General features: G+C 45.3%; 1 long non-coding RNA gene across 3 annotated transcripts in view; it reads left to right on the top strand.

The window, feature by feature from the left end:
• LOC108446004 overlaps positions 1–19054 on the top strand; it is a 35457-nt gene that overhangs the window by 14754 nt on the left and 1649 nt on the right. The window contains exon 2 of one of the 3 annotated variants that reach the window (XR_001861112.1): positions 17356–17589. The exons of 1 other annotated variant lie outside the window; for it this stretch is intronic. This is a non-coding gene — a long non-coding RNA (uncharacterized LOC108446004). Of the gene's footprint in view, positions 1–16517; positions 17590–19054 lie in introns of those variants that run through there. One more of the 3 variants, XR_001861111.1, reaches the window with a different exon arrangement.

Raw genomic sequence — 19054 nt, 5'->3', positions numbered from 1 at the left:
GCGCTCTGGGAGATGAAGGGGGCCATGCAGAGCCTGTGTAAGGAAAGCAGGCGGACACCCTTTTCCTGAGGGGGAAGGAGGAACTGTGGCCCTGCTCGTGGTGTCTCCCTGTGACCAGTGTGCAATGCACTGGGCCACATCCCAGCCACTTCTCAGGTCTCAGTAGTTCCTGTGAGTAATGGGGGGAGCCTCTGTGTCAGTGACTGCCTTTGAGCAAGCCTTTGAGATACCTACGCAGTGCTCTGCTGCTGGAGTTGGCCGGGGACCAGGCCAGCACCTGATCTCAGGTGTCATATTTACAAACCTGGAGTCCAGCCACAGGTCCATGGTTACACAGAGTGGGAACCAGTGCTGCAGTGCTGGTCTTCAGCACCCTGTCAGGGAAGCAAAGGGGTGTGAAAAGCTCGTGTCTACCTCAGTGGTAATTCCTGAGTACTACAGGTACATAATCATGGGATGGACCAGGCTGAAAGGGACCACAGTGGGGCATCTGGTCCAACCTCCCTTCTCAAGCAGGGCCATCCTGGAGCACATGGCACAGGATTGTGTTTAGATACTGATCTGGCATATTGAGGCTGAAGACTCAAGTGTCAACATAAGAGATCTCCCCAGTTTGTCCCAAATTCCTGTGTGCTTCCAACTGATGCAACACACTCTTCTTGGGATTTGCTTTTACTTACAAAGGAGCTTTTTATTCACAGTAGTAGGTGCTAACCTTCCTTATGGGCATTAGCTGCTCATGCGGTTGTTCCTGCAGTCTGGGGTGTCCCCTCCACTCTTTACCCAGGGCTCACTGGTGTTAAATTGCTGTAGGTACTTCTACCTGCAGCCATCACCAAGCAATGGAGACACTGCATGGTTTTTGAAGTAGGAATCAGGTGTAACAGTCATATAATCTCCCCCATACAGAAAAACATTCTGTTTTCCTATATGTGTCTTGTTTTGTTTCTTCAAACATAAAGCCTGAAGGCAACACTAGACACATGCTTGCTTTTCCCCTTTCCCAGTGTTTCTCCTCTTCTGTACTTTGCCACTCTATCTTCCCTCTTGTTGGAAAGGTAAATCTTTGAACATAACGATTTATCATCCCCTCTTTTCATATTGCCTGGATTTTAATAAGAAAGTCACAGTCTCTAAAACTCATTGCATACTCCTTGAGTTGCCCCATTCCTTGGGGAGAAAAATAGACATGTTAGTGCTCTTCTGTTTGAAAAAAATGGTGTTTGGAAAAGGCACATTGTTAACGGTAGTTCAGACTGTCAGAACCAGAAAATTTTAGGCTTTCTGTGCTGAAATAAGAAATCATAAAAGTAATAATTTTGTTTGGGTTAGAAGAGACCTTCAAAGATCATCTGGTCCACCCCCACTGCTGTGGACAGGGACATCTTTCACTGGATCATCCAACCTAACTTTTAGCATTTCCAGTGATGGACATCCACTTCTCTGGGCAAGCTGTTCCAGTGGTTGGGTGTCAGTCAGCATACATCATACCCCCAAAATATGTCTGTTTCTACCTTGTTTAGTTTTTCTGTATTCTGGTCCTTTTGGGCATGGCTTGTGTGAGCACCCAGTTGCTTCTCTGGGCTCTAGGACTCTCTCCTGTGCCACGCTAGTCTGAAATTCCTCCTTCACTCCCAAGGATCTCAGGCAGCTCATGTCTGGTTTGCATCAGACCTCTTGTGTCTCTGACACAGGCTGAGGTCTCTGTGTGCTAGTGGTTTCTTTTTGCTGAACAGGAGCCTCTTATTTTTTTTAATTTTATTCCCATGGTTGGGGAAGGTTCTCTTTTGCCAGATCACCAAAACGTCAGCATGGAGATGCCAATTATTCATAGGTCCCTGAGCAATTAGTTGGATAGGGTTCAGTGTGTTGTATTCAGGAGCAGTCAGTATAATCTTTCATTTTTTTTCAGATCAGTATAGCTTGTTGTTTCTTGTTGAACATTAATTTCTGCTATTAACAACCACCTCTCTTCTCAAAATTCTTTTTTTTTTTCCTTAGTGATGCCAGCAGGAAACACATTTCTGATGGCAGATATTTATAGGAATAATAGACCTTCAGTTTTCCAGATTTCAACTAAAATGTCTACTTTTCACATTTCAAAAAAAAAAAGAAAAAAGTCTGAAATACTTTGAGAAAGTCTGTCATTTTCTGAAAAACTGTTAAAAAATAATTTTCAGTCCCTTCCTTTTCTCTCTGCCAGTATTCTCTGGCAGGTGGGTTTTTTCTGGCCAGGAGGGGGGCTCGCACACAACTGTTTTCTTCTTAGGCTGGCAAGGCCTGTAGGTTAGGGATTGCCCCTGTACTTGCACAGCTGCTGAGGGCAATAGGCTGAAGCTCTTCACAAAAACCAGTTCAGCTGATTTCATTCTTCCAAATCAACAACTGCTTGCAAAGACAGAGAGGAGTATTTTTGCCAGTCTCATATCTCTCTTATTTCCCCATGAAAAGTTACAGAGACTTCTATGCCAGCCAAGGGGGAAGCATCAAGACTCTGCTCAGTGGTCACCACAATTAACTGGAAGCTGTGAACCAGAGCTGCATTTCATGAGCCCAGAGCTTTGCCATGCAGGAGCTTTAGCTGCAGTGAGGGGTGCCACATTAGAGATGAGCTTCCAGACTCTCAACAGCAAGTCTGTTGCAATAACTCTGTTGATCAAATAAAGTTTCTGTTCACAGCACAGAGCCAAAAACTGTTTTTGATTGCCGCCTTGAGGGGTATTTCTTGGCTCATAGTCAATGTTTTAAGCAATGTGCTGCTCTACAAGTCATTACCAACGTTTGAAATCTCTTCCTTCTTACTATTATCCTCAGAGATGTGGAATGAAGACTATTTACCTTCCACTCATAGTTCATTATGATTTTTAAGCCAGGTATGAGGACATGTGCATGAGAGTTGAATATAGCAGGCCTATTCTAGCTGTGACATTCTTTCAGAAGAAGAGAGTGTATTCAGAAATATGGCCAAGTTTTCCTTTTTTTCTTCTCCTAACTGTATTTGTGTACAAAGATTTCAAGATTCCACAATACCATGTTGTATATGCACTCTTTGCTGAAAGCAGTAGTAATAAGGTTTCTCACTGCCACATTACCAAGACACTTAAACAAGCCTCTTCATTAATAATCTGCTCCTATACCTTCAGATTCCAGTGTCTGATCTCACCGCTGCTCATTCTCTCAGCTGCCTTTCCACCCCGCCACTGAATTTAAAGCTATTTTGAGTGTCCCACCTGTCCCTTTGGCTTCTACCATTTCCTGTGAAACAGATCCTGAGGCCATCTCTGAGAAGTGAGGAGTGACCGAGGTCCCAGCATAGATGGGGGATGTGAGCACTTGCAGATGTGTGCACACCACACCCACGGCAGCTGTTTCCAGCTGGTACCACCATGTGCTGCTGTGCAGTGCCATGCCGGGGTGCTGTGAGGGCAGGAAGGGGGGTGTGTCTGCATTAGCACTGGGTTACGTGGCAGCAAAACAGCAAAGCTCGTTCAGCCAGGCTTTGACCAACCTGGCTATGCTGATTCTAGCCCTGGGGGCACCTTGGGCTCTGCAGACCACCTTCACTTGGTGCAGTGGAGGTATATCCTGAAGTCCTTCATGGCTTTCTAGCTACATGGTTGAGCCCTGTTTTCAAAACAGACTCATTTACATGAGACTTCCACGCATTAACAAATACATTCAGGCTCCTCCATGCCAAAATCTCTTTGGAAAATGCAAGTTGCTGTTAAAAATCACTGCAGACGGTGGGTGGGTTTATTGTCACATCTGAAGTCTGTAAGTATTAGTCCTCTTAGCCCCTTTTTCCGAGAATGGGGAGATGGCAGTGGTGAAGATCCTGCTGTTGATGGAAGTGGGAACACAGAGAGCAAGCTGCAAGTGGTACAGAACCTGAACTGTCCTCTTCTCAGATCCTTTTAAATTTAGGCTTGGCAGGTCACTGTGGAACAACCTGATATATTTGTTCTCTAGATGGAGAGGACTGAAATTTCTCAGGCTTTTTATTTGTCTCATTTCATAAGCACTACACCCACCGTTAAATATAAATGAGATGTCTGCATAGCCCATGTACACTTTCACACTGTACAATTTTCTCCTGAAAATCAAATTTTTTCCTGCTCTGAAGAATGTGGTTTTTTCCTGGACACATCAATTTGCACATTCTCCCCATTGGCAATGTCCTTTATCCTCTGCTTCCAGGTCACTGTGGCACTGCATTGGAGTCTGCAGGAACAGGGACTGTTTCATGACTTGTTCATGTAGCACTTACAAAAACAAGGTTTTAATCTAAACATGCATCCCTAGTACATAAATACAATAAATTGGCATAATGAAAATGGATAAACTGGGAGTGCATTTCATTGTGAAAATAGTACCTAATATGGGAATAATTCCTAACTCCTCAGGGTTCCAGTGATCCTTTCTGCTTTGCTTTGAGCACTCAAAAGCATGCTCACCGCAAGATGGTTTGTGTTAGGAATTATGACATTTGCTTAATTAAATTTCAGAAATATCTAAGTGGCAGCCCTACTGGGCCAGAGTCAAGAACTTTTCCATCCTTTCTGGTGCTCAGGCAATGTTGTTGGTTGGTGACTACTGAGTTTTCAGTTTATACTCTCAACAACACATTGCTGATGGGAATTATGATCTAACTCTTTGGTCTGGAAGCCTTATCAATACAAATCTGTCTTTATAACCTAGCTATGCTACACTAGTCAAAGAGAGAGCAGTATTAACTAATAATTCTATAGATATGTGGATAGCTTTTATTAATAATATAACCAGGTGTTTTGTTAGTGTTACAGTCTCTGAGAGCAAATGCTCGTAACCAGGATCATGCTGCATTGGACTCTCAGCAAGGAACAAGACATACATGCTCCAAAGCAATTGACTGCAAGAAAAAATGGGTGGATAAAGAGCCAGGAGCAGGTATGGGTACAAGGCTCTTCTGGCAGAACTGAGCAATGAGGACAGTGGCTCATCTTGCATGGGGCTGTCACCAAGGTTAAGTTGGCCTGTGTCAAAACTGCTTCCATGAAGAAAATGAGACAGGTCATCACCATGGGAGACTCCTGTCTGAAGGGAGCAGAAGGCCCAATATGCTGGCTGGAACACTTCTGAGGTAAATCTGATGCCTCTTTGGGGCATGGGTTAAAGATGTGAAGAGAAAGCTTCTTACCCACACACAGCCCTCAGATTAATCTCCACTATTGATTTTCAGGTAGGTGGCAGTGAAGTTGCACCAGGAAGTCCAAGGGCAATCAGGAGACACTTCAGGGCTTTGGGACAACTGATTAAGGGATCAGGACCACAGGTAGTTTTCTCCCTTATCCTACCAGTTGCAGGGAATGATAAGGAAAGAAATAGGAAGAGACCACAGATCAATACCTGGCTCTGAGCCTGGTGTCACCTGCAAAATTTGGGGGATTTTGATCATGGGTCAGTTTACATGGCAGCAGGGCTGCTGGTGACAGATGGGGTACACCTGTATCAGAGGGGGAAAAGGATCTTTGCAGTGAATACTTGGAAAAATTTATTCACCAAAGGGATTGTCAAGCACTGGACCAGGCTGCCTAGGGAAGTGGTGGAGTCACCATCCCTGGAGGTATTTAAAAGAAATGTAGCTGTGGCACTGAGGGACGTGGGTTAGTGGTGCACTTGGAACTACTGGTTTAATAGTTGGAGTCAATGCTGTTATAACTATTTTCTAAATGATTCTTTGATTCTATGATTGCATTCCAGCCTATCCATGTGCCTTTAAAATCAATACCCAAGATCCTCTCTGTAGGTAGGTCAGAACTGGGTTGTCTTTTAAGCAGCAGCATATGTTCAGATACCAATAAGACTTTGTAAAGCTGTGTGTACATATAAAATGTTTTCAGTTCCCAGCACTTACTGGGTACTCCTTCAGCTCCAGAGCATGCATATGTAGTATGCATGTCCACATGTAGTAGCTCCCCCCAGACCTTGTGCTAGTCTCCCTGAAACTTGAAAATGTGGTACATGCAGGTGGACTTTTGTCCTGGGTTGCAGTCTATTCTATTACCATCCTCATGAGCCGTTGAAACCAGGTGGGGCAGTGTTCCCTTGCCTCCTCCCCCCAGACTATCTTTCTGTTAATTGCCCATCATTGTCCTGCCACCTGACTCAGAGATAACTCCCTCCGGACTATCTTCTGTTAATGAGCCTAATCAACACTTGGCCTCATGACTCATTACCCCATTGTGAGATGCTCCACCCAGAGGGAGGAACCAAGCATCCCATCGTGGATATAATCTGAGACTCTGAACACCAGAGACAACCCTTCCCACTGGATTTCCAGAGGACAGGAGCTACACAGCCACCACTGGACCCTCTGAGGAGGAGCAGACCCTTTTTCTACAGGATCGCCACTTTAGGAGGACTGCAGCCACCATTCTACCAGACTGCTACCACCACCCTGACTAACAGGGTGCCAGGTTGTATCCTAACTCTGTCAGTTTAACTCAGTGTTATCTGCTTTTATTATGTTCTTCCCCCCTCCTTTTATTTCCCTATTAAATTGTTATTCTGACTTGGTGTCTCCCACTAGTTTGTTTTCAAACTAGTACAACTTTCTAATGGCAGCACACTTCAGCAAGGTGCAGTGCTTGGTGCTAGTTCAGCTCTGAGGGAGCTGTAGCTGCTCTGTGTCACCTTTCCATGATGCCATCTTTTCCTTTGCTTCTCTGTCCATTCAATCTGTTTTCATTAGGTTCATCATAGCCACCATAAACTGCTGCGGCAGAGCTCCCTAGAATGTCTGGCCCTGCCTGTACCTGGCACAGTGAGCAGAGGCTGTGGGGCTGCTGTCTGCCAGGCGAGGAGAACTAACGGAGCTGCTGGGAGCAGGTTACTGTGGGCTGAGTGCAGTTTGGGGTGAAAAGGCTAGCACAGGCACTCGGCTGCCGGAACACTCGTGGGTGGAGAGAAGCCCTGAGGCAGCGCTTTTGTGCCATGTCTTGACTTTGAGGTTTGGATCTGGCTTTGAGGGCATCTCAGAGCCCTGGGAGGCACTGAGGGTGGTATTGGGGCTGTGTATGTGTGTGCTGTTGATTCATTATGGAATTCAGAAGGCAAAAGTAAAGTTTGGTCAGAGAAACAGCAGTTAGTGAGGAGGTGCTTAAAACTGAAGAGAACAGACAGAACAAGTAACCCAGATGTATCCAACTGGACAAAAAAAGTTGTATATAAACAGTCTCTAAAACTGTTTACAAAGTCCAAAAGAAAGAGGAAGACAAAAGATTATTTTTCTGTCTGAGAGCAGAGGACACAGATGCTGGTTCTTTGTCCCTTCCACCAGTGTTGGATAGCTTGTTGCTGGTGTTGACACGGTCTGTGCCTGTGGTGTTTTGGGGTGTGGGGCTCCCCATATTACACAAGTGCTTCCATTAGTCACACAGCCATTTCTGCCGTCTCTGCCAGATACATCAGGAGAAGCATAACAACTACAGGCACCCGCTCATTTGACTTCTTTCTCTTCTGCCCTTCTCCCTGTATCAGAGCACCAAATCATCCCCTGCCCTGCAGCAATCAGTCATTAACAAGAACCTTGCTTCTGCCAGGATGCTTCTCAAGCCACTGCAGTCAAGATTACTTCTGGGATAGAGAAAGCAAGTTAGATTTTCATCTGCTGCAAAAAGGAAAGAATGACCATTTTAAAACCCTGTGTTTTTATTTTTACCCACTACCCATGCAGGACAGCACTGTAGGGCTGCAGCACAGCAGAGAGATGGCTTGTCAGAAGCTTGTCTGCCATGATGAGTAAAGAAAACCCTCATCAAATAGATCCCTTTTTCCCAAGAGAGGGGGACTAGGCAGAGGAGATCCAGAGGATGCAAAGGGCAAGCAAACATTGCAAAGATTGGGGCAAGGAGTTGCAGATCTACGGCTAGAGAGAGAAGTTGCTTCAGGCGGCCAGAGGATGCTTCATGATCCCTCTATTAGCAGAAAAGGAGCCTGCTGAAGTGTCTGTGGTGTGCATGGGTGGAAGCAGCAATAAAGTAACTATGCCAGGATCCTCAAGTGAACAGAACCTGCTGCAAGGAGACATGGCCTGGGTTAGTTGATGATAAGCAGAAGTCCCAGCAGTAATTGCCTCCTGCCCTGGGATATTTCTTCTTCTACTATTTAGTTCTGAGTGAAGCAACTGGACTGTCAACACTCATGGCTAGACCGTGTTCACAGGACCATGTTTCTGCAGCAAAGTGGAGACTGGAGGCGGGCACAACACACTGCTGCCTGTGGGAGAAGGAGGGGTGGAGAGGGGCTAGGATTTCTTAACCTTTACTGTTAGCTTCTTGGAAGGAAGACTGCAGGACCAGCTCCTTAGCATAAAGGACACGTATCCATGGAGCTGAAGAGTGTTCATTTCCCTCACTAAGAAAAGAACAGAAACACAGAAATGTTGGTTGGAAGAGTCATCTGAAGGCCCGAGGTCATCCAGGCTCCTTCTTACCACAGGACTATCACACTACATCAAGTCAGCTTTGGCATTGTCTAGCCAAGTCTTGAAAGCCTCCAAGGATGGAAAATGCACAATCTCCTTCTCTGGGCATGTTTTCCCCTAATGTCCATTCTCTTCTCCCAGGCTCCAGCCTGGGTTTCTTGCCCCTCATTTGTCCATCTGTTGCTTGCAGGATGGATTGGTCTGTCAGTCTCCCCCTGAGGGAGGTGTGATTTGCAGTAGCGTGCTGCCGGATCAGCCATCCATCTCCCTGTCTCTGGAAGAAACCCACCCAGCTCCCTCAGCCTCTGCTCCTTGCTCGTACGCTCTGCCCCAGCCATCTCAGTACCCTCTAACTGGGCCTGCTCACACTGAGCAAAGCAGTCCAAAGCAACACAGTACATCACCAGTGGCCTCTGTGGAACGGACGCTTCCCTCTCCCTGCCAGCCTCCTCCTGCAGCCTGCCAGGTACTTTGTCCCGCTGGCAATGCCAGCACACGCTGGGCTCAGACAAGGTGTGACCTGTAATTAGAGCAATGTGAAAAGCAGCAGAGGTCTCATTCACTGCACTGGAGATAGTACAGTAAGCAAAACAGTTTCAAAATCCAATTTCATAGACACAGAGATTACATTAATCTCTTTTAATAGCTAAACAAGTCAGTTTTCAAGATGGGACAAAGCATGAGATATTCTTAACAAAACTGGTGCTTCAAAGGTGCCTACATCAGATTTAGAATTCTAACTCCTAAGCTCCTAATGATAGAGCCGATTGTATCTCTTCATACAGTAGTGCTACAAAACTTGCATTTAATCTCCTCTTTTTGTAACATGCTGTAGCTGCCTGGGCTTGCCTGTGGGAAGCAAATGTAGATTGTCTTTGCCTTCAAATACGATATGAGGAAACTTATCCAGCCCTCACCAACTGATCTTGGGGGTCTGTGGAATGATAAAAGCTCAAGTTATCAAAGTATCTGTAAACTGCATTCTGATTTCTAGCTGGAGCACCTCCCTGAATCTGGACGCTTTGATTTAAGGTAGCTGCTTTCTTTCACCATGTCTCAACAGGCAGGAAAGGGCATAGCTTTAATTCCTGTTGGCTCAGTCACATTAGCTCAGCATGACTGAAAACCCCTCTTCACCTCCAGAAATGCAAAAGTGAATGTGGATCTACATTGGAAGCTTCTGCCCTTGTAGTAAGTACTGTGTAATTGACGGGGAGGTTTCTATACTGCCAAAAATATTGGTGTAAAATTCTTTTCTTGTTGACACTATTTTGTTTGGAAAACCCAAATTATCTGTCCTGGGGAAGGCACTATTTATTGAACTAGATTGCACGTTTTTAGAGAATTTTTGGGTCTTGTGGTCTAGCCATATCCATTTTGGGCTGATTTCTAGTGTTTGTGTTGTGATTTAGGGCTCTGACAAATGAGCTCTAACAAATGATGGTGAGGTGACCGAAGAGGTGACCCACCCAGCTGCTTTTACTGCCCTGCTGGCAAAGATTACAGTCCCTGCAGTGGAGCTGGCAAACGACAATTTATGTCCAGGGCAGAGCTGCTCCAAATGGCATTTGAGTTGAAATCTCCAAGGAGGTGAGATTAGACTAAACAGAAGACTGTGAACTAGAGATACTGAGATGTTGTCCATAATGGTTTATGCCCACCTAGAACAGCTCTGCTTCTGTGCCTCAAGTCCTAACAGATCCTGCCCCATGTTTCTGTCCCCTCCTTTACACCAAAACTGGCAGTCACCTGATGCTAATACAAAATTATATAGGTTCTTCAAGCCAGCCAAATTTTCTTCTCATTCACCTAGAAGGTGTGGAGGGGACTGAAACACCACCAACTTCTATCAGATTAATCATGATACCTATCTCTCAGGTAATGGTAAAAGTGTTCTGTGTCTCAGTGCCACTCCACCCTGTTGTGGCAGAGTGGTGTCAAGCAACAGCAGGTGACAGTGTCTTCATCTGCTCATTTGTTTTCCAGCCAACCAATAACCTGGGGCCAGAGCCTTCCCCTGGTGCTCCTGTATGGCCAGCTAGCACGGCTCTGCTGCTGGGGAAGTCCCTTATCCTTCAGTGTAACTAACCTCTGTTCTGCTACAGGGGTAACCCGCCATCGTGGTGGCCCGGCCGTCAGCAATGGAGCTGGCATGAGCAGTTGTCCTTCCTCTCCTGACGCAGAGGGTGCCTGGCCAGAGACTGCCCTTGCACCCTGGTGCAGCAGCAAGCAGGAACCACTGCAGGAGAGAGTCAGGACTGACCTTAGCAGTATTTCCTGGCTAAAACAAGTGGGAGTTTTCCTCTCCCTGGCTCATTACTAACATGGCAAAAATCAGTGGGAAAATGCCTGGGCCTTAAATATACAATGAGCCGTTCCCCACCCATTACCACCTAACTGATAAGCTGCTTCAGGCTATCTTGTTTATGTTCATCAGTGTTTAATACCTCTTAGCATTTGCGTTTGCCTTGAAGCTACAGGCAGCTATGTGCTGTAGCGAGCTGAATATTTGAGCTGTAAGTACAAACAGATGTTTGAAGATCTGCTTTGAAGCAAATCTGTGCCCCCTACACTCTCTCCCAAGACTCCTCAGGAACAGTATGCATCACTATATTCAGAGCAAAGCCTTGAAGGGCAGTGAGAGAGGAGACACAGAGGAGTAGTTAGCAGTGGATCAGGAACACATTGTCACATATCTATTGCATAAATCCTTCACAGCAACACTTCGGACATCAGTATGAATAAAAAAATTTGCAGGGCCTCATTCCTACAAAGCAGCTTCTGCTGCATGCTCATCTTTTAGGCTTGCCTAGCCTAAGGACAGACTCACTAGCCAGATCCTTGTTGCCCTCAAGAGCTATGTCCTGCAGCCTAAGTAATTTCCCTGATACCAAAAATCTCAGAGTGAGCAGAAATAGTAAACCTGAGCAATGTGCACAGATGGCTCTTGCTCACTTCCACTGCTTCTGCCAGCTGCTCCTAGGTGTGGAAAAACTTCAGAAGGCAGACCCAAGTGGCATTAAGTAATTTGACTCTCTCTCAAAAACTCAATTCAGAGTCAAAACCTGTAAGATACCCTGTGATACTTCATGCTACATGCAAAATAATGGGGAAGCTTAAACAGCTTCTGCCTCAGGCAGCTCCCAGTTAATGTCAGAACACAACAGAAAGCTGGAGAGGGAAAGGTAAGATGGCAATGGTGAAAGCAGCCAAGATTGTGTGGTGATTGCTGTGTGGGAGGTTGCAGCCAGGACTCTCAAATGACTCAAACCACTGTGGTATGGTTTTGGTTTTATTTCTTCTTTTCTCACATTTTGAGGGAGAAGAGGGTGTGTCTAGAAGTTCAGATGCTAGCTTGGAACTTGGGTGATCTACATCCAGGTTTCTGCCAGTGTCTCCCTTGTGTAAGCTGCTCCCATCCTTCTGCCTTTTGTCCCTCATTCTCCAAGGAAGAATGTACTTCCATATCCCTGAGGTGTATGAGATTAATACCTGTGAAGAATTCAGTTATAGTAGGAGAGAGTCATATCAGGCCCTGAAGTGGTTTGGTCTGCATTATCTTTTTACCATCGGCAATGGACAGCAAAGGGGATTCTTCAGAGCACTCAGTGTAGCTGACTTTAAAATGCAAAGCAATGTTTGACTTCAGCTGCACAGGGAATTGATACTGTGCTATAAATCTCTCTAATTCACTCTGCAGAATGCTTTCTCTTAATTTTGCTTCATTTCATACCTCTTGCATTTCTTGCTTACACATGAAAACTATTCCTATCTTTATTTATAGAATTATTTTTGTTTTGCTAGCAACCACTCTTTTGTCTTGCCTAGTTCCATTTAATCTGACACTGTTCTTCCTCCCTCCCTCCTCCTCCTCACCCATTAGCTCAGGGGATCACAAAAGCATGTAGCTGGGAGCCTGGAAGCTGCTTGCTGAACCCCTCTTTACCCAGCACCCCTAAAGTGGCCTGAGTGGAAAAAAGAGGCCATTTTGTGGGGACAGCTGACTTCTGGGCCTTCCCCTGGGCATTATACTCTTTACATCAGTACTGTAGCTAACAAATCTTGTCAGAGGTAGTGATTCCAGCAAGTCATGTACAGCAGATCTCCTTTAAGCAGCAATAAAATTTGTGATGGTTTTTTTGACATCTGCAATCTCAGTGGAAAGAAAGTATGACTCTTGCCTTGTGTTTGCAGCTGAAACCTTATCAAGGACAGAAAAGAAGATGCACCTCTATTTTTTTTAAATCTTCTGCAGGTACAAACAATGTTTTTCTAGTGTAAACTGAGAGGTGTAAGGCTCTGTGGGAGTGATCTCCTTCTAGGAATTTATTTCGTGTGGCTGTGATTGTCTCAGCAAGATAGGATGGGAAAAAAAGAAAGAGGCCCAAACCTCTAGATATCTGAAAGAGTGAAAGCACCCAGTGAACGAGTCCTCACATGAAATCTCCTGTTTCTCCAAGAGAAAGGAAACCTTTCCCAGGGACCTGACACCTACTTATAGTGTTTTGTGTGTTGTTTTTCAGAGAACAGCCAAGTTACACTAGGAACTGTGGCCTGCCCAATCGTAAGTCAAAACAAATAAATACTCTTGGGGTTTGCCTTTTGCCTGCTCAGTGCCAGTTTTTCTGTTCCCAATATGTGTCTTTTAATAAATTCTCTGCAAACGTGGAGGCCAGGGAGGCAGTTCCCTGGCCCTGTTACCTCCACAGTGGCTGATGAAACACAGAAGAGCTCAGACAACCAGTGACCCCACATCCCAACAGGTCAGCACTCCATTTTTGACCTTGCTAGCTGTTCTCAGTGCAGGGTTTCCTACTCAATCTTGTCTTTCAAGGAGAGACTGTGTCTAGTTCCCTTTTAGAAAGGGCAATTTTTAAAACTGCCCTTGTTTGAAAGAAAATACTGTGTTGGGCAGCAGTGAAAACAGAGAGCTGAATGCAGTCTGGTGTGTGCTGTGCTGATGTGATGAGGCTGGGCCATGAGTCCAGCAAGTTTTGCTTATTTCTTCACTGTGTGGTGGTAAGCCACTGTGTACAGTATTTTTCCTTTACCCTGGAGGTTCCTCCCAGGACCGTGCCAGTAATTTCATCTTGCTTTGATAAACCATCATGCAGACACGACATGGAACTGTAGTCCTAATGACCTGTGTTATTTAAAAATCAAATGACACTTTCTCAAGAGAAAGTACTTTAGTTCGGGTGTTTTCCTAAGATAATTATACTGAGGCAACCTATTATGCTTCCCTGTAGTTTCATTTATTGCTCACTTTGTCTAAACTCCTGCATGCCATTGCACTGCATTATTTTGTCACGTTCCACCCCATCATTTCAAAATAGCTTCCCTGTTTGTTTAAAAGTACAGCAAAAGCTTTAAAGACTTGAGGAAAGTGGTGCCATATACTTTGTGTAATGATGTACAGCCTGCCGGTTCAATTTCATTGCCTTGTAGCACCAAATTATGAAACTCTTTGCCTCTTCATCTCCCGTGTCTTCTGAGCTAGCAAGAGATAAACAGGAAAAAGGGGAGACACCTTCTGTTTGATATTGTCTAACTCTCAAGTCAGTTTGGGCTCTGATATTAATAACTTCCTGTTTTGCTGTAAGTCTTCTGGTAAGTGAAAAGCCTCCATTGAGCCTTGACTTTTCAGCCTGAACTTAGGCAACTACATTGACTAGTGTATTCCCAAGCTCTAGGCTGCAAATTCTAGTTTGCTGCTTACCTCCAGGCCAGAATTTTGGAGCTTGAGTTCAAATCACTGAAAATCAGATGCCTAAATACACAGTTAGTTGCCAAAATACAAATGACCTGACAGCTGAACACCTGCTGACCCTGTAAGTGTCTTGGGACTTGAGAGGGCAGAATCTATACAAATCAGACTAATTTTGTGTAGGAACTTAGATAAGGATCCTAATTTGAAATGCTGGGCTGTTGTTCATTGCTCAGGATGTGCTCAGAAGCTAGAAACAGAAAAGAGGATCTGCAAAATAAAGTGGAGAAAGGTGCATTTGTGTAATATCACTTGTGCAAGATGCTTGTGAAATGTAGTATGTGTTGCATTGCTTATTTTTTCACACATGCTTGAAGTAGTAAGACCCTTTCTTTTCCAGCTATCTGTAGCAGGTTGACCTTGGCTGAGTGCTAGGTGCCCACTAAGCTGCTCAATCACTCCCTTTGCCAATGGGACAGGGGAGAGAATAAGATGGAGAACAACCAGCAGGTGAGATAAGGCAGTTTTATTACAGTGAAAGGAAAGAAATAAGCACAAGTCTGTGCGTGCATAAGCGAAGGGAAAAGTCAGTCTCTACTTCCCTTCAGCAGCAATGTTCAGACACTTCCTGGGAAGCGGGGCTTCAGAATGCGTAATGGTTCCTCCGGGAAGCAAACACTGAAGAATCACAAATGCCCCCCTTCCTCCTCTCTCCCTTCCTTAGCTTTATGTATCTGAGCTGACGTCATATAGCATGGAATATCCCTTTGGTTAATTTGGGTCAGCTGGCCTGATTGTGTCCCCTCCCATGATCTTGCCTACTCCCATTGCTTACTGATCGGTGGTATGGGCCTGCAACTTGCCTTGTCCATTTTTTTGTTCTCACTACTGGGGCAATTACTGTGGTTGCTGTAGTTTGAGTCCCTATCTCAGCCATAGTTGTTGTGGTTTGAGTCCCTGCCTCAGCCATAGTGTCCTCAAACAGAATTTGGGTTCCTGCCTCCACTGCAGTCCCCTGGGAGTATTGAACAGAGGCTCTGTATGCCCAGGCCAGCCCCCAGTACAGGGCGAGAAGCTGCTCGCATTCCATCAGCCAACGGGCCAGTGTGTTAGGGTTGTTTACCTGTTCAGGAGTAAAGTCCCAGGCAATGGGAGGTGATAACCGCCCTAGGAACGTGCCCAAATCCCTCCACACACCTTTCCACCCAGGAACTGGGTGCCTCAGGGCAGATTTTAATAACTCCTCACCTAAAGGACGTTTTCTCTTGCACCAGGATGACTACAAATTCCATTAATTCCATAGCATAACAATGGTATTTCCTAATATTATTAATAGTATCAGACAGCTTATGCAAGGATTGGCAATGACCATGGAAGTCTGCAGTAAAAAAATCATCTACATTCAACATACAACCTTCACTTAGAACAACAAAAACAACTAAAACTAAACAGAAAGAAAAGAAAAAAAATTTCCCCACTCCAGATCCAAAAATAACATCATCATGACACAGAACACAAATGGATGAACTACATAAAATCCACTCTTAGACCCTTCCCTACAATTGCAATGCAAATTCCCCACTATCATTCTACTTGATAACATGGTTTAATACTTGTTTTGCCTAATATTTCTCCCAATTAATATCCTTATCTCAAAATCCTCATGACTGCCTGCGCTCTCCACCAAAACTGTTGTGGTTTGACACTGGCCGAATGCCAGGCACCACAAAAAACCCACGCCCCCCCCCCCCCCTGCCACAGCTGGGCAGAGAAGAGAAAAATTTAATGAAGGCTTCATGAGTTGAGATAAGGACCAGGAGAAAACATTCCAAGGGCAAAACAGGCTCAACTTAGAAATACTAAGTGAATTTATTACTAACAAAATCAGAGGAGGGTAATGAGGAATAAAGTAAGCCCTTAAAAACATCTTTTTCCCCCTCCCTCCTTCCCACCAACTGTGCAGGGAGACAGGGAGTGGGGTTTTGGTCAGTTCGTCACGAAGATTCTCTTCTGCTGCTCTGGGAAAGGAGTCCTTCCCCTGTGAGACCATGGGGTCCCTTCCCACGGGAGACAGTTCTCTGTGAACTTCTCCAGCAGGGCAGGCTGCTCCCGCCTGGAAGCAGGTCCCTCTCCCTGCACCAGGTCTCCCGCTGGATCACAGCCTCCTCCAGGCATCCACCTGCTCCAGCCCGGGCACCTCCCCCACGGGCTGCGGGTGGATCTCTGCATCCCCCGTGGATCCCCATGGGCTGCAGGGGCCCAGCTGCCTCACCATGGTCTGCACCACGGTCTGCAGAGGATCCTCAGCTCTGGTGCCTGGAGCACCTCCTCCCCCTCCTTCTGCACTGACCTTGGTGTCTCCATGTTGTTTTCCCTCACATGTTCTCACCTCCTCCTCTTCTCTAGCTGGAATTAATATTGCACACACACTTTGTTTTGATTTTATTCTTAAATATGTTATCACAGAGGTGTTATCATCTTCTCTAATTGGCCCAGTCTTGGCCAGCAGCGTGTCCATCTTCAGAGCCATCAGGGATTCACTCTTCTGGACATGGTGGAAGCTTCCACCAGCTTCTCACAAAAGCCCCCTCTGTGCCCTCCCTGCTACCAAAACCAGGCCATGCAAAACCAACACACTATCCAAATAACTTTCCTTGTGAATTGAACTACTTCCTGTGGATAATACACTGTTTTACCACCTGCTGCAGAGGTAGAGTCCCCCCAAATGCCTAATATGTGTGTACTGCTGCTCTGCATGACTAGGAACTGTCTCCTGATCACAGTGTGAGACAGGACAGCTTGGACTTAGCAGTTCTATGAGATTTACAAATCATACCAGCTAATCAAGATTTAAAACAGCTCTGGATTGAAAAGGCTAGCAAGTGGTCCAGCTGTGAGTTAATTCATTAGTTGCAGTAAATATCACTGGAAGGGCTTGTCAAAAGGAAATGTGAAGCAGCTGAAAAGAATTGTCCTTAAAGTGAATGTCAGAGGCTTTTGCAGCTGTCATCCAGTGGACTGGAGACTCTGGGCATTGGAGAGAAAATGAGGGTGAAAGACATAAAAATTTGAGTACAGAGGATAAAGTACCAGTTCCCACTGAGTGATTATAAAGGAAGCAATCTCACCACTACAGGGACCTAATTAGAGACTGAATCTCACAACTATCTAACGTCTCCTCCAGGGCTCTGAGAAACCCAAACCAGCGAACGCAGCCCGCTCAGAGCAGCAGCAGCAGCAGGAGGTTCTGCTGCTTCAGCGGCGTGATGGAGTACCACGTTTATGTAGCTGGGAGCATTTCCAGTGTTCTTGTGTCCTGCTCAGCACTCACTTAGGTCCAGAGGAGCCACATCATTTTCTTGCCTGCCAGCGCAGCATTGTCCTGGTCCTACAGAAGGCAGAGCATCCCAAAGGAAAGGTACCAGGGCCATTTTCCTTAGGCAAATATAAGAGTTAACATTGTCGACATTAACAAGACAGAATTTCATATTTCTATGACTGATCTGATAAATCACTACTTTTCTGGCTCTCCTAAATGTGCAGATCGATGTGAGTCCTCAGGCCTCCCTGGAGACACCAGCTCTGTCAGTCAGGGGTTGCATGTATGATTCACTCAAGCCTTGGGCTCCCCAAAGTACCAGTTACAGGCAGCAGGGATCAGACAGGAGCCTTTGTGAAAGCTTTGCAAAAAAATGGCTTAACACTGCTTAGACTCATTAAAATAGGAAAGAAACTTCCTGTTCATTGTCACTGGGGTTGGCGTCTCAAATTGCCACTGACATGTGAGTCCACAGCCCTGCTTCACAGAGCCAGTGCACAGTGCAGGATCCGGGTGTGTCTCTGCTTGCCAAAGTGGCTGTAGACAGAACCAAACCTTGTCATGCACAAGCCACCCAGGCCTCCAGAGACCTTCAAATGGTCATATCCTGCATGATCCCTAAAAGAAGCCAGACAGCAATTGCAGCAGGGAAGCTGTAGCATCAGTAGTGCCTTCAGGTTGTCCATTGGATATAGTTGAGACAAAATAGCAAAACTCAAGTACATGAAATGCATTTCTTAGCAGTTCCTGAGAGAGAACAGGTTGTGTTGTTTATAAGCTGCAAGCCAGGTCAAGTGGGCTGGATCTTCCACAGAGAAATTTCTGCCTCTGGCCCCAAAATATCATTGTAAGAAGGTAAGAAAAACATCCAAATTTCTCTTAATTCTTTCTGGATGGCACGTTATAAGCAACTGGCAGTCAGACCACTATAGATATTAAGAATTCAGGAAACATTACTAAATAACACAAAGAACAGAAAACTGTGTGTATTTTCTGAGAAGATTGGGAAGAAGTCCTGTGCCACTGAATGCTTTGGGAGAATAAGTCCTAATAGCTTCAGTAGCCAAATGTCACCTGGGACCAGAGTGTGAACAATTCTTTTGTAATATTATTTGGCAAATGTCTCAACATCTTGAGCTCATTGCAGAATAGAAAAGAAAAAGTTGGCCAGTGTTATTTTCTGGTGATACAGGAACATTAATTTCTCTTACCCTGTGTGGTGGTATCTGACTATCTTGGACATCTGAGGGGCAGGTCAAAGGAAAGCAATGTGTAGATGTGGTTTTCAAAGGCACCTATTTCCAGTGAGTGTGAAGTTCATTTACTGTTAGGAATAAATTTTTTCCTGGCATATTGTAACAGAAATACTAAAATAAACAAAAGCATGGTACACTTTGTAAGATGAGGTAAGCATTTATAGGAGGTACCTGTGTAAGATGAACCTCAGGGCTATATTGCCCACAGGCAAACCAGCTCTGGGTGCCATGTGAGCACTGAGGGCAAATGCTGAGCTGCTCCTCTGCCAAGCGGAGACTGTCCTGAGGCTTCTCTCCTCATAGGAGGA

Source organism: Corvus brachyrhynchos, unplaced genomic scaffold (assembly GCF_000691975.1).
Source record: "Corvus brachyrhynchos isolate BGI_N302 unplaced genomic scaffold, ASM69197v1 scaffold103, whole genome shotgun sequence".
Taxonomy (NCBI): Eukaryota; Metazoa; Chordata; class Aves; order Passeriformes; family Corvidae; genus Corvus; species Corvus brachyrhynchos.
The sequence above is the reverse complement of the archived record's forward strand: the minus strand, read 5'-3'. Positions and strand labels throughout refer to the sequence as shown.